A 15,258-nucleotide genomic window follows, 5' to 3' on the forward strand; every position below is an offset into this window, starting at 1 on the left:
ATAAGTCCGAAGTCTAACTTGTCTAAACTATATTCTTTCTGGAGACTTCCAGAGAATAATCTGTCTCTTTGTCTTTTCCAGCTCCTAGAGGCCACCTGAGTGGAGTTGTGTCTCCTTCCTGTACTTCCAAAGTCAAATATCTCTCTGTCCCCTCTCTTCCATTGACATATTGCCTCCTGTGTCTTGGACCCTACTGTCTCCTCCTTTAATGAGAACCCTTGTGAGGACATCAAACTCACACAGATAACCCAGGATTATCTCCCTGTCTCAAGATCCTTAATTTAATCACATCTGCAAAGTTTCTTTAACCATGTAGAGTAACATAATCACAGTTTTTGAAAATTAGGACCTGGATATCTTTGGGAGGGGTGCTATTCTTCTATCTACCTTACCCGTGAAGGAAGGCAGCCCAGGAACCCACCAAAGTACCAGGAGAAGAAGAATAAACTTTAAACAGTGCCAGGCTAAGAGAATCTTGGCACCTACTCAAAAGAGTAAAAATCAAGAAGACATTTTTCTGCCTCTTACTGCTCTTCCTTCTCTTTCCTTAACCCAAAGGATAAGAAACTTCTGTTAGCAAGCTGGGGAGGAGGAGAAAATACAAGCTAGGGACACAGGGAAAAATGAATAATTTTCTCCTACTGTAAAATTTCTCCTATTGGAAAATTCCCACCTAGGACCATGTTGAGTTGAAGGAGAGGGGAAGTGTTTACTTTGAGTGAAGTTCAAAGTTGATCATACTATGGAATGAACATTATAGTTGGTGGCTCAAAATTACTAGAGGATATTGTTATTATTATTGTCATCTAAGAGTGACCAAATTATGCCCAATACTCATCTAGAGATGGTAACAAATTAGATCCACAAAGTAGATTTGAATAGGCAGTGCCAGTGGATATGGAGGTGGGAGAATTAAGCTGGTTCCTTATTGAACTTTGAATATTATGCTTCATCAACATAATGGTTATATAATAAAGACCCAACTTGCATTGTTTGATGAACACACACACACAAAAAAAAACCAGACAACTGAAAGATGACAGAGGTTATCATGTAATTGGACAGTTAAGAAGACATTACCCTGAACTAGAGTTTGATGTTTTAAATCCTGCTCTTTCCAAGGCTAAGAAATGTTTTAAGGGGTGGGAAAAGAGAAATAAGTGAACATAGAAGCTATAGAGAAGTAATTTGCTGACAGTGCAAACAGAAATAGAAACAACTGAAGTGGCATGATATGGAACCTCTGGTAGCCATATAAAGCGATGGCAAAGTACAGAAATTGTCACTGGGGGAAAAGAGGAGAAAATGTATTAATAAAAACAGAAATGTAGTTTGGGGGCATTTAGTGAAAGGGCACACTTAAACACCCTTCTGATATTAAGGTCATATAACAATATAACAAAGGAATGTCAATTAAATAACTCTCTCTTTGTTCCAGGAAGGACCACTTGTCCCTTCATACCTCAGTTATCTCTGAAATTCTCATTGTTCTACAACACAATACTACATTGATGTTCATAATGCCTTGACCTCATAAAAAAAGAAAAGTTATTTTTTAAAGTATACTATTTTCTATTGCATGAACATGAATAACACATTTTAAAAGGATTGCCATTAAAAGATTTATATAAAAGAACTGCAGTAACCAACCTCCAATATAGTGCTCAACGATCCATTTCCCCCAGAATTCTTACTCTCCTTCACTGAATCAGGGTTTGCTCTGGGGGACCAATAGTATAAAGTGAAAGCCATGATACATGATTTTGGAAGCTAAATGGCATTATAATTTCTGCCTTGGTTTCTTGGATCACTTGCTTAGGGACAAGTCAGTAAGCTACCATGCCATGAGAATATTCAAGTAGCTCTGTGGAGAAGCCCATGTAGAGAGGAACTGTGTGTCATTCCCATCCAATAGCCAGCACCAGTTTTCCAAGTTGCATTTGAAAGAACCCCCTGGGAAATGGACCCCAAGCCCAAGTCAAGCAGTCTGGTAACTACAGCCCCATACAGTATCTAACTGCAGCTTCATATTAATTCTTGAGATAGAACCACTAAATGAACCACTATGGAATCCTCATCAACAGAAAGAGAGAGATTATAAATGGTGGTTGTTTTAAACCACTATATTTTTATAGTAGTTTGTTACATACCAATGAATAATAATATATTCACCCTTAAAAAGGAAAGTCCAGAAATCAACCAAACAAGTAGCTTTGGAAACACCTGGCCATAGATAAATTCAACAATTGAGTTTGCTCTCTTCTGGTGGAATACTTAAAATTCCTAGAGCTTTACTTACATTCTTATTCTAGCTCAGGCACCTAAGTGGCTGCTTGATTTAGAGCACATTTTAAAACTGTTTTGAGCCTTTTTTTTTTTTTTTCATTTGTGAAATGGGTTAATAATACGTCCTAACAGTTTGTTGAGAGGATTAAATATGCCACAAATTTAAGCCATGGCAGGACATGAAAAGTCGTCAAAAATGTTTTTTTATTTTTGCTTTTTCTAAAACTTTCAGATTAAGTCTCAGTTATAAAGACTACATATTGAGCAAAATAATTTACAGTATTGATTTTTTAAAAATTCTAGAGACTATGTTAACATCCAGTAGCTTTACGATTTCTCAATACATCTAACCAATCCTTTTGGGTGAGATAGATGGGCCATGTCTTCACAGTGCTCTTAGGTGCCAAATTCTATTTATTAAACCAGTTGCTATTTGGAGTGTTATGTGGATTTAGAAGAAAAATTCGTATTAATTGCAAGGATTGAGAGAAAAATTTTCTCAATGTAGCTTTAAATGTTTGGAAGAGTATTACAAAACAATAGAAAACAGTCACCAATAAAATGATATGTTCTATCTTGAAACACAGTAGTTTGATTAAAGGAAAGCAGGGAGGGACAGGAGAACAGAGCTGAGCTGAAATCTATCCAAATCCATGGCAGATGTGGTCTAAGGATTTAGGGAGCTTTATAATTAAAATCTTTAGCCTGCTGTGGAGATTAAATATTCACCTGCAGGTTTTCACTGTTACTAGAGAATCTCTCTAAATTTGTTCTCACCTTTGTTTGCAGCATACATTACAAAAAAAAAAAAAAAAAAAAAAAAAAGTACACTTCCAAATAGCAAGCAGTAGGGTCTTTGTTCACTCAGTCTGTATTTTCTCAGTCTTCATATCTGCAAGTTTCCTAGCATTGTTCTGAGCATTTTAATTCCAGGTTAGGCTCCAAAGGGTTTAAGTTTGGCCAAACCAAAGTTTAAGTTTGGCCAAACCCTTCCTGCCTAATCCAGGGCTGGCCTTGTTGGGGCCTCCTGAATTTGAAATTAGTTCTACATGTATTCTGCTGTGTTTCATGGCATCATTCAACCTTCCTGAGGTTATCCCCACAACTTTGCCCAACAGACCAAGAATGTGAAGGCCACCTGCAGCTCATGTAATCTGGACTTGGCTGAAATTGGAGATTTTTAAGCTACCAAACCAAAAGAGAATCCAAAGGCTAGACAGAATTTATGCTATTTATTTTATCCCTAATAATTTTTGTCTGCTATCTCCTGTATGGATTCACTTTTATATTCTAAACAATTATACCTCTGTTCTTTTCATATCATATCTAGAAGTCCTGAGAGTTGATAATGAATATTATATATTTATATATGTTAAATATGTTAAGCATATAAGACATATCATATATACTTAAATATGAGTTTTTAAAGATTTTATTTATATATACTTATGTATAATACACATTTTAATGTAAATATATATGTATTCATATAATTTTAAGTATTAAGGTTAAAAGAAAATTCCAAAATGGCATTGTCCAAAATGGCATCCACTAGTCATATATAAATGAAATTATATTAAAAATTTGAGCCCAAAATTGTACTTCAGATGCTCAGTAGTGCAATTCATGGGACGTGCATATTTAGAGCATTTCTATCATTATAGAAAGTTCTGTTAGATGGCTCTATTCTAAGAAGACAAAAAAAAAAAAAAAGATGGCTCTATTCTGGACTCTTGAAACTGCTTTGAAGAAGTACTGACTCTTTAGACTGTAGTCCATGCCTCCTTTAGGAGACAGTCAGATAATGGCAATGACACTTTCAAGAAAGTATTCTTAGACCGGGTTGGTTTAGACAGGAATTGAATAGAAAAAATACAGAGGGAGAGAGGGAGGGAGTTGCAGGAAGGGAAGAAGGGAGGAAGGAAGAAAACAATTTTCTGTGTCAGAGCCTTTTGCACACAGAGTATGGTATTGTATTTTAATGCCAAGCCCTGGGACTAAGTTTGTTTGAATCCACGTAAAATGCTCTCTCGTCTATATATTCAGCATCCTCCTTCGGGATAACTTAACTGAATATTCTACTTAATTGGTCTGTTAGGCTGTGACTGTATAACCATAACATCATCTTGTTGGGAAAAAAACAAACAAACAAACAAACCCAAACAAAAATGGTCATTTCTCCTTTCTGGGTTACATTTTGTCGCTGTGCCAAAGGCAGTGACCTGGTATTACGACTTACAGAATGTTAATTAAGATAGGCCATGGATTCGATACAATTTTTCACACTCCTTATGTTCATGTAGACATGACTTAAAAGTTTATTTCTCTAAGTGGACATTTCTCAGTAAGAGTGTAACTCTAAAATAATGTTACTACTGCATATTAGTCACAGGAGCATGATAGGATTTTGTGTAATTCATGATGAATGAACAGCCCAGGGAAATTTTTCCTTCAAGCTTCCCCTGATAAGCATAGTATGAGCCTTATAGGTATAGAGCAAACAATTTTTTATGAACTGGACATTATGAAAAATCTCCTTTACCTTACCTTTTACACCTGTGTAATTATTCTACAGTCTTAATACACCTGAGGTGAAGAATCCGTTTGCAGAACTTGAGACAAGGCTAGAAGACATAAAGTTACAGAGTCAGACAAAAGGTGCTGTGTGATGTTTGTAATATGCAAAACAGAACATAAGAAAAATATATATTTTAAGATTTTATTTATTAATGAGTGATACAGAGAGAGAGAGAGAGAAAGAAAGAGTGCGGCAGAGACACAGGCAGAGGGAGAAGCAGGCTCCATGTAGGGAGCCTGATGTGGGATCCATCCTGGGTCTCCAGGATAAGGCCCTGGGCTTAGACTGGGCTGAAGGTGGCGCTAAACCGTGAGCCACCCGGGCTGCCCCCCGCCCTTTTTTTTTTTTTTTAAGATTTTATTTATTTATAAGAAAAATATTTTATTTTAATACACTGCTTCTTAAAGCGTAAGGAATGACTTTGTGAGAAATATCTTCCTGAGCAGTGTTAGGTCTGGGCAAAATTTTGGTGACAGTGAAGACTACTTTATAATGTATTCTCCTTTTTTTTTAAATTTTTTTTTCTGATCCTGTATTCTTTAATTAATCTCTCTTCTTCTGTCAGAAGAGGACGACTTTTTCAGACTGTCCATAATAGATGACCCAGAACTTTTTCACTTTTGTATCCCAGTAATGGACATTTCCTCGTGCTCTGGATGTTCAGCCTTCTCCTGTCACAAAAATGTTTATCCACCTCAGAAAACTAATAACTTAAGAAACTGACTCCTTCCAAATGATGCTTAATGTTAACATTTGTTTTCAACTCTAGTTAATAATGAGAATGTCAGATGTGGTAGAAAATTGTTGGGATCTTTCTTGCCTTGAATGGGATACTATTGTGCCTATTGATTATTTTCTTATTGATATATAATTCATACACCTTTTAATGTGTAAGATTCAGTGACTTTTAGTATATTCACAAAGATTTAAGACCATCACCAGGGGATCCCTGGGTGGCTCAGTGGTTTGGCGCCTGCCTTTGGCCCAGGACCCGATCCTGGAGTCCCGGGATCGAGTCCCATGTCGGGCTCCCGGCATAGAGCCTGCTTCTCCCTCCTCCTGTGTCTCTGCCTCTCTCTCTCTATGTCTATCATAAATAAATAAATAAATCTTAAAAAAAAAAAAAAAGGCCATCACCACTATCTAACTTGGGAACATTCAGTCACCCTAAAAATAAACTATACCTATTTGCATTCGCTCTCTGTTTCCCCTTCTCATGATTCCTTAACAATGACTAATCTACTTTTTGTCTCAACTAGTTTACTAATTCTGGACATTTCAAATAAATATTTGTGTGTCTGGTTTCTTTCACTGGGCAAGCATAATATTTCCAAGATTTATCTGTATCGTAGCATATATCTGTACTTTATTCTTTTTATGACTCAATAATATTCCATTGTGAAGGTATATCATAATTGTTTCTCTGTTTATTTAATTTTGTGGGGCATATACATAGACTGAAACCACTGGATAATATAGTAACTCTGTGTTTAACTGTTAAAGAACTGCCCGATTGTTTTCCAAAGATTATGATGGTTCCAATGTATCCCTATCCTCATTAATACTTCTGATAGTCCTTTTAATTTAAAAAAAATTTTTAGTCACATAATGAGTGTGAAGTGGTATCACAATTAAGTGGTTTTAATTGCATTAGCATAATTACATTGAGCACTTTCTCATGTACTTATTGATCATTTGTATATTTACTTTGTAGAAATATTGATTGAAATCTTGACCATTTTTTTTCTTTTAAAGATTTATTTATCTTAGAGAGCAAGAGCAAGCAAAGTGTGCAGGAAGGGAGGGAGTGAAAGTCTTAAGACCCTATGCTGAGTGTGGAGCATGATGTGGGGCTCACACTCAATCTATGACCCCAAGGTCACAAATTGAGCCTAAACCAAGAGTCAGTGTTTAACCAACTGTTCCTTCTGAGGCCTGTCTTATGGCCATTTTGAAATTGGTAAATTGGGTTATTTGGGTTTTTTTTTTATGTTTAAGGGTTTTTTAATTTTTAATTTTTTTGTTTTTTTGAGAGAGAAAGTGCATGTGGGTACACATCTGTGTGGGAGAGTCAGAGGGACAGGGAGAGAGAGAATCTTAAGTAAGCTCCAGCTCTGTGTGGAGCCAGACCCTGAGACCATGACCTCAGCCAAAATCAGGCGTCTCAGGCTAACCCAACTGAGCCACCCAGATTTTTGTAATTTTGGCTCTTACGTTTAGGTCTTTGATTCATTTTGATTTAATTTTTGTATATAGTTTGAGGTTCAACTTTATTCTTTTATATCTGGATATCAATCTGTCTAGCTCCATTCATGGAAAAGACTTTTCTTTCTCTATTGAAAATTTGCCTTGATACCCTTGGCAAAAATTAACTAACCATAAATGTAGGAGTTTATTTTTGAAGTCTTAAATCTATTAATCTATATTTCTTCCCTTATGTTAGTACCACATTGTTGTGAACACTGTAGCTTTGTAATAAGTATTGAAATTGGGAAGTGCAAGTCCTTTAATGTTTTTTTTTTTTCTTTTTAAAGACTCCTGGCTATTCTGAATTCCTTGCATTTTCATATGAATTTGAGGATCAGTGTGTCAGTTTTTTTTTTTTTGAAGAGAGAAAGCTAGCTTGGATTTTGATACAGAATACTTTGAATCTGAAGATCAACTGGGGAATATTGCCATCTTAATATTAAGCCTTCTAATCTATGAACATAGAATACTTTTAATTTTTTAAAGTACTGCTTGATTTCTTTCAATAATGTTTTGTAGTTTTTAATGTAAAAATCTTGCACTTTTTAATTAAATTTCTTCTTAAATATTCTATCCTTTTTATGCTATTAAAAATGGAATTTTTTCTTGATTTCATTTTTGCACTGTTCATTGCTAGTACTTTGCAGTGCAGTTGATTTTGTGTGTGATCCTGTATCCTGCAATATTGTTGAAATAGTTTTTTAGTTTGAATTAGATTTTATTAGCACATGTTCATTATTAACATTATTTTTTAACACTGTATTTTTTTTAAAGATTGTATTTACTTATTTGATGGGGGGGGGGTGGAGAGAGGGAGCACAAGCAGGGGGATTGGCAGGCAGAGGGAGAGGGAGAAACAGACTCTCTGCTGAGCAGGGAGCCTAATGTGGGACTCAGTCCCAGGACCCTGAGATCAAGACCTGAGCCAAAGGCAGACATTTAACTGACTGAGCCACCCAGGTGACCCTTTAATACTGTATTTTTGCATTTTCATGATCCCGGGGTCCTGGGATGCAGCCCCAAGGCTGGCTCCCTGCTCAGTGGAGAGCCTGCTTCTCCCTCTCCCGCTCCCCCTGCTTGTGCTCTCACTTGCTCTCTGTCAAATAAATAAACAAAATCTTTAAAGGGGGGGGGGATCCTCGGGGTGGCTCAGTGGTTTGGCGCCTGCCTTCGGCCCAGGGAGTGATCCTGGAGTCCCTGGATCGAGTCTCACTGCATGGAGCCTGCTTCTCCCTCTGCCTGTGTCTCTGCCCCCTCTCTCGGTGTTCTCTCACGAATAAATAAATAAAATCTTAAAAAAAAATTACTGACCTTCTTTAAAAGCCACCAATAAGATACTTAAAATAATCTCATGACATGGTTAGGTCTGTATTTTCTCTACAATCACAATGACTAATTCTTGAGAGGTTAAATTCAAGTTCCATGTATATAATAAGCACTCAATCCAAATGACAACACAGATGTGAGTCTCTTTCAGCTACATGTCCTTTCAATTACCCCTCACATGTGTCAGGCTCCAACAATGAAGTTGTGGAAAAGGCATAGGACTGAGATATGTTAGGATAGAGTCAATTTTGCTGGAGTTTCCACATTTCTCTGCTAATCTAGAAGTGATATGACAAAGTTTCTCTTACAATATAATAACATGATAATGATGGTGAAATCACAAAAGGTCACGGGTATCAAATTCCCAAATCTCCAGTTCAAGTGATGCCATGGAAACTTGAATATGTTCAGTTTTATTTGGACTGAGGTACTATTTATTTAAAACCAGAAACAAATTGATTTACTGCTTAGAAAGAAAGAGATACAGTTTATAAACATGTATGTATATTATATAAAGATACTGTTTTTAATTCTTATGATATTGTTTCCTGATTCAATATGTTTTATCAGAAAAACCATTGAACACTTCTTAGAAATGATAAACTCAAACTTTATCTATAGATTGTTAGACACTAACTTTCCTAGCAGGATTTTATCGGGTCAGTGTATTTATAATATTATCTTTAACAGCAAAACCTACTCAAGCTAGATAATTCTTACTCTTGCTGAAAAACTACAAATATTATTCTGACTTCAATATTTGCTGATAACTATTCCCTATTTATGGATATTAGACTCATGCTTAACACTAAAATTAGTTCAGCTCGAGGCATAAATGGACTACATTTGCTCCTTTTGTCTGTCATGCTAATTACTACCAATCTCTATAGACCAGTCGAGCATTCAACCTTCCATTATAATCAGACTAAACATTACATGTGCATGTGTGCACGTGCTCTCTCTCTCTCAGATTCAACACAAGAATTGCATTTTTGAAAAAAAAAAGAATTGCATTTTTTGTCTCACAATATTATAACTTTCCTGAATAATATTGGGTGTAACAAAAACTAAATACATAAAATATTATTTGTACAAATCTTTAGAATGCTGATTTTTAAATTTATACTGCATTATTCTAGAACATGTATATCATTATAACATTTCTAGATGAAATTTGACATTTACTGTGACAGTAATAAGCCTATTAATGAAGCCCAAGGTGACTGTGTATGATATGAAGTGTTTCATTCATTCCCATCTTGGCTCCTCCATTTTCTGTGTAACCCTGGGCAAATCTGTTTCATTCTTCATGGCTCAAGTTTTACATATGTAAAATTGGAGTAATAATTGCCATTTATATATTATTTTTTATGAGAAGATATCATAAGAATTAATGAGATTATTAGTCAGTAGACCCCCAGGCCATTGTCACTGCAAGGATAAGATTATTGGCCTTTAGAGGAAAAGGGATGGGAGGGTTTAGGAGAGAAAGCAACCTTGATGAAATGGGAGAGAGATTGGAAATGGAGCTAAGTAATGACATCAGCCTTTAAAAAAAACAGAGAAAGGGAATAAGAAAGGCAGAAAGAAGTTCTTCCATTTCCCCTTGTTCTAGTACAGACCTGTCTTCACTATCTTCACTAATTCTGTACCACCCAACCCAGACTAGGTTATACATATTTCCTCTGTTACTCTCTGGTGCCCACTCTCTCTTTCCATCATTAATCACAGGAGACTGTTGATGTGACTTTCTTATCCAGTAGTACACTGTGATACCTAAAGACAAATGCTGGATCTTATTTGTCCCTGATCCACAGAATAGAGCACAGGGTCAGGCACTTACTGTTGCTAAAAAGATACAGAAAGAAAGACAATATGGATTTGGAGTAGGAGATTTTGATATGGCTGAAAGTTGCCGTTTTGTTTTGAAAGGAGAAGTGGCTTCCTATTCTGTAATGAATTTACTGTGAACAAAATTTTTTAGCACTCCGAAATGGATATCAGGAAAGGCTTTAATCTAATATTCATTCGTTCATTTCTTTAATTGCCCAATTGCCAAGCCTTGTTTTCTACGATGACAGAGAAGCAGGAAGAGCTTCCTATTAAGCTGAAATTGATGTTCAAAGTAAAGGTACTCAGCACTAAATCTGAATTAGTAATCAGCTAATTAGATCAGTCCATATGCTTGATGGTGATGTTTTAGTTAACATTTTCTTTAATCAGCTAATGATGCAATCCACTAAGCTTGCCTTTTTCACTTTAAACTTAAGTGTGAAGTCCTCTAATCATCTTTTAGCAAAATACATACCTAAAAATGGGGAGAGCTTTAAAAAAAATTTTTTTAAAGATTTTATTTATTTATTCATGACAGAGAGAGAGGGGGGCGGGCAGAGACACAGAGGGAGAAGCAGGCTCCATACAGGGAGCCTGACATGGGACTTGATCCCAGGACTCCAGGATCACACCCTGGGCCAAAGGCAGGTGCTAAACCACTGAGCCACCCAGGGATCCCAGAGAGAGTTTTTTAAATTTTTAGATCTAAGTCTAATTTCTATTTTAGTAAAACAAACAAACAAACCTACCCGCTTCACTCATTCTTTCTTCTTAGTGAGATTACAAACAGTTGAACCACTTTGTTTCCCAAGGACCTAAGCTCAAAAGCAAATATCTGTTCTGAATATTACAAATGATACCATATGCCGAGTTGCCCGTTGTAACATGCCTCTCTAACATCATGGCTCAGGCAACTCATTCCAAAATGGTGGAAGAGACACTGAAGGTCTCAGTTTTATAGAGTTTCAAATAGTTTGCCTACCTTTATGGTTTATAGAGGTGAAAGACTACCAGAGCTCCCTAGTTCATCTCTCCAAGAATACATGGAGAAACAAAGAAACTGCTACACAGATGCCCAGGCTGCAAGCCAAGCCTGCCCTCCAGTAGAGGTTGCTTCCCAGGATGTCATGCTCCTTGCCTGAATTCAGAATTATGTTTTTCAAGTATAACTCTGTGAAGTAGCTTGATTTCTCCATTCTCTCTTTTTGCTACCCCTGCTCATTACTCTGTTTAATTAACATGCAGTAAAGAAGCTGTTAGGCAGTATTTCCACTTTTATAGAGACTCTGAGTCAACTGAAGTCAGGTGTTAGAGATTTAATACATTTGAAAAAACAAAGAAGAGATGAATTTAAAAAAATGATTTGAAAAACATCTGCCCTTGTAAACATACTATCATAAATAATTTCCATGTTAAGATCCAGGGGCCCATGTTTTATTGAAATGTCACAAGGTTTCTAATCTATAGAAAAACTTAACTTGGGCAGCCCCAGTGGCGCAGTGGTTTAGCCCCACCTGCAGCTCAGGGTGTGATCCTGGGACCCTGGATCCAGTCCCACGTCGGGCTCTCTGCATGGAGCCTGCTTCTCCCTCTGCCTGTCTCTCTCTCTCTCTCTCTCTCTCTCTCTCTGTCTCTCATGAATAAATAAATAAATCTTTAAAAAAATTTAACTTTGAAATATGGCATGTTTTTAAGAAAACAAATAAAGTATGGCATTGGCAACAAAAGAATTTTTTTCCCCTGAGGAAAAAAACTTACATTTTCTTAAGTAAGTAGCTTTAATTTCTGTTTCATAATTCCCAGGCCTTTCCTATCCAATTTTTTTAAGGGCATCAGGGCACTGCTGGATATTTAGATATATATTTGCAAAAATGTATATGCCCAATGCCTAGATACTACTACTCTATGAATTTCTATGAATCTGTCTACCCTAAATACCTCAGCTAGGTGGAATCATATAATATTTTCCCTTTTCTGACTGATTTACTTCACTTATCATAGTGTTTTTAAGGTTTGTCCATACTGTAGCATGTATCAGAATGTCATTTCTTAGGCATTCAAATTGGCAAAGAAGAAGTCAAACTCTCCCTCTTTGCCGATGACATGATACTCTACATAGAAAACCCAAAAGTCTCCACCCCAAGATTGCTAGAACTCATACAGCAATTCGGTAGCGTGGCAGGATACAAAATCAATGCCCAGAAATCAGTGGCATTTCTATACACTAACAATGAGACTGAAGAAAGAGAAATTAAGGAGTCAATCCCATTTACAATTGCACCCAAAAGCATAAGATACCTAGGAATAAACCTAACCAAAGAGGTAAAGGATCCATACCCTAAAAACTATAGAACACTTCTGAAAGAAATTGAGGAAGACACAAAGAGATGGAAAAATATTCCATGCTCATGGATTGGCAGAATTAATATTGTGAAAATGTCAATGTTACCCAGGGCAATTTACATGTTTAATGCAATCCCTATCAAAATACCATGGACTTTCTTCAGAGACTTAGAACAAATTATTTTAAGATTTGTGTGGAATCAGAAAAGACCCCGAATAGCCAGGGGAATTTTAAAAAAGAAAACCATAGCTGGGGGCATCACAATGCCAGATTTCAGGTTGTACTACAAAGCTGTGGTCATCAAGACAGTGTGGTACTGGCACAAAAACAGACACATGGATCAATGGAACAGAATAGAGAACCCAGAAGTGGACCCTGAACTTTATGGTCAACTAATATTCGATAAAGGAGGAAAGACTATCCATTGGAAGAAAGACAGTCTCTTCAATAAATGGTGCTGGGAAAATTGGACATCCACATGCAGAAGAATGAAACTAGACCACTCTCTTGCACCAGACACAAAGATAAACTCAAAATGGATGAAAGATCTAAATGTGAGACAAGATTCCATCAAAATCCTAGAGAAGAACACAGGCAACACCCTTTTTGAACTCGGCCACAGTAACTTCTTGCAAGATACATCCACGAAGGCAAAAGAAACAAAAGCAAAAATGAACTATTGGGACTTCATCAAGATAAGAAGCTTTTGCACAGCAAAGGATACAGTCAACAAAACTAAAAGACAACCTACAGAATGGGAGAAGGTATTTGCAAATGACGTATCAGGTAAAGGACTAGTTTCCAAGATCTATAAAGAACTTACTAAACTCAACACCAAAGAAACAAACAATCCAATCATGAAATGGGCAAAAGACATGAAGAGAAATCTCACAGAGGAAGACATAAACATGGCCAACATGCACATGAGAAAATGCTCTGCATCACTTGCCATCAGGGAAATAGAAATCAAAACCACAATGAGATACTACCTCACACCAGTGAGAATGGGGCAAATTAACAAGGCAGGAAACAACAAATGTTGGAGAGGATGTGGAGAAAAGGGAACCCTCTTACACTGTTGGTGGGAATGTGAACTGGTGCAGCTACTCTGGAAAACTGTGTGGAGGTTCCTCAAACAGTTAAAAATAGACCTGCCCTACGACCCAGCAATTGCACTGTTGGGGATTTACCCCAAAGATACAGATGCAATGAAACACCGGGACACCTGCACCCCGATGTTTCTAGCAGCAATGTCCACGATAGCCAAACTGTGGAAGGAGCCTCGGTGTCCATCGAAAGATGAGTGGATAAAGAAGATGTGGTCTATGTATACAATGGAATATTACTCAGCTATTAGAAATGACAAATACCCACCATTTGCTTCAACGTGGATGGAACTGGAGGGTATTATGCTGAGTGAAGTAAGTCAATTGGAGAAGGACAAACATTATATGTTCTGATTCATTTGGGGAATATAAATAATAGTGAAAGGGAATATAAGGGAAGGGAGAAGAAATGTGTGGGAAATATCAGAAAGGGAGACAGAACGTAAAGACTGCTAACCCTGGGAAACGAACTAGGGGTGGTAGAAGGGGAGGAGGGCGGGGGGTGGGAGTGAATGGGTGACGGGCACTGGGGGTTATTCTGTGTGTTAGTACATTGAACACCAATAAAAAATAAAAAAATAAAAAAATAAAAAGACAAACACCAAGCCAAAAAAAAAAAAAAAAAAAAAAGAATGTCATTTCTTTTTAAGGCTGAATAACATTTCAATGTATGTATGTATATCATACCTGATAGGTACAATCAATACATGTATTATAGGACAATGTAAAAATACTTATTTGGTATTAAAAATCTGAGATAACTACTTTTCTATTTTGAGGAAATGTATCTAATAATGATTATATTTTATCAGGAGCTCACTATCAGCCTGAGAAGGAGGGCTTAACACTGACTCACTGAATGTCTTTCTTATGTGAGCTACAGTAGCCTGGATGTACTCCTACAAAAGCCTTAACTGGCATAAACTTCAGGGAGCAAGAAGAAAACCTCAAGGGATCCCTGGGTGGCGCAGCGGTTTGGCGCCTGCCTTTGGCCCAGGGCGCGATCCCGGAGACCCGGGATCGAATCCCACATCGGGTTCCCGGTGCATGGAGCCTGCTTCTCCCTCTGCCTGTGTCTCTGCCTCTCTCTCTCTCTCTCTCTGTGACTATCATAAATAAATAAAAATTTAAAAAAATTTAAAAAAAAACAATGAAAAAAAAAAAGAAAACCTCAAGAGGTTCTGAATTTTAGTTCAAAGAAGCAACCAGAAATCCAGATGATTGCTTACCTGGGACTGATACAACTTGCTTGACATGAAAACGGAACTGTAAATCTCACAAGATCAGATGATCTTGTAAGAATTTTGAAACTTCCGCCATTAATTGAAAATCCTATAAGAATAGCCTCCCTTAAACATACTTGTAATATCAAGCTTCATGGCTTGATATTCAGAAGACTATGCTCTGGATATAGGAGCTTCAGAAACAAAGGAGACAGGTGGTTTAGCTCCACCTCCTTTGGAGTTTCAGGTTAAATCATCTACTTCCACTATGCTCTGTCATCTTATCATCTGTAAAATGTAAGGAGCTCTAAAAAC

General features: G+C 36.9%; 1 long non-coding RNA gene across 5 annotated transcripts in view; it reads right to left on the reverse strand.

Annotated features, from left to right (window-relative positions):
* Positions 1-15,258, reverse strand: part of LOC140639040 (uncharacterized) — a 187,616-nt gene that overhangs the window by 128,278 nt on the left and 44,080 nt on the right. For 3 of the 5 annotated variants that reach the window (XR_012035917.1, XR_012035921.1, XR_012035920.1), the window contains exon 6: positions 4,834-4,910. This is a non-coding gene — a long non-coding RNA (uncharacterized lncRNA). Of the gene's footprint in view, positions 1-2,359; positions 4,911-15,258 lie in introns of those variants that run through there. The other 2 variants (XR_012035916.1, XR_012035918.1) reach the window with 1 other exon arrangement.

The sequence above is a fragment of the Canis lupus genome, chromosome 1 (assembly GCF_048164855.1).
Source record: "Canis lupus baileyi chromosome 1, mCanLup2.hap1, whole genome shotgun sequence".
NCBI classification, from domain to species: domain Eukaryota; kingdom Metazoa; phylum Chordata; class Mammalia; order Carnivora; family Canidae; genus Canis; species Canis lupus.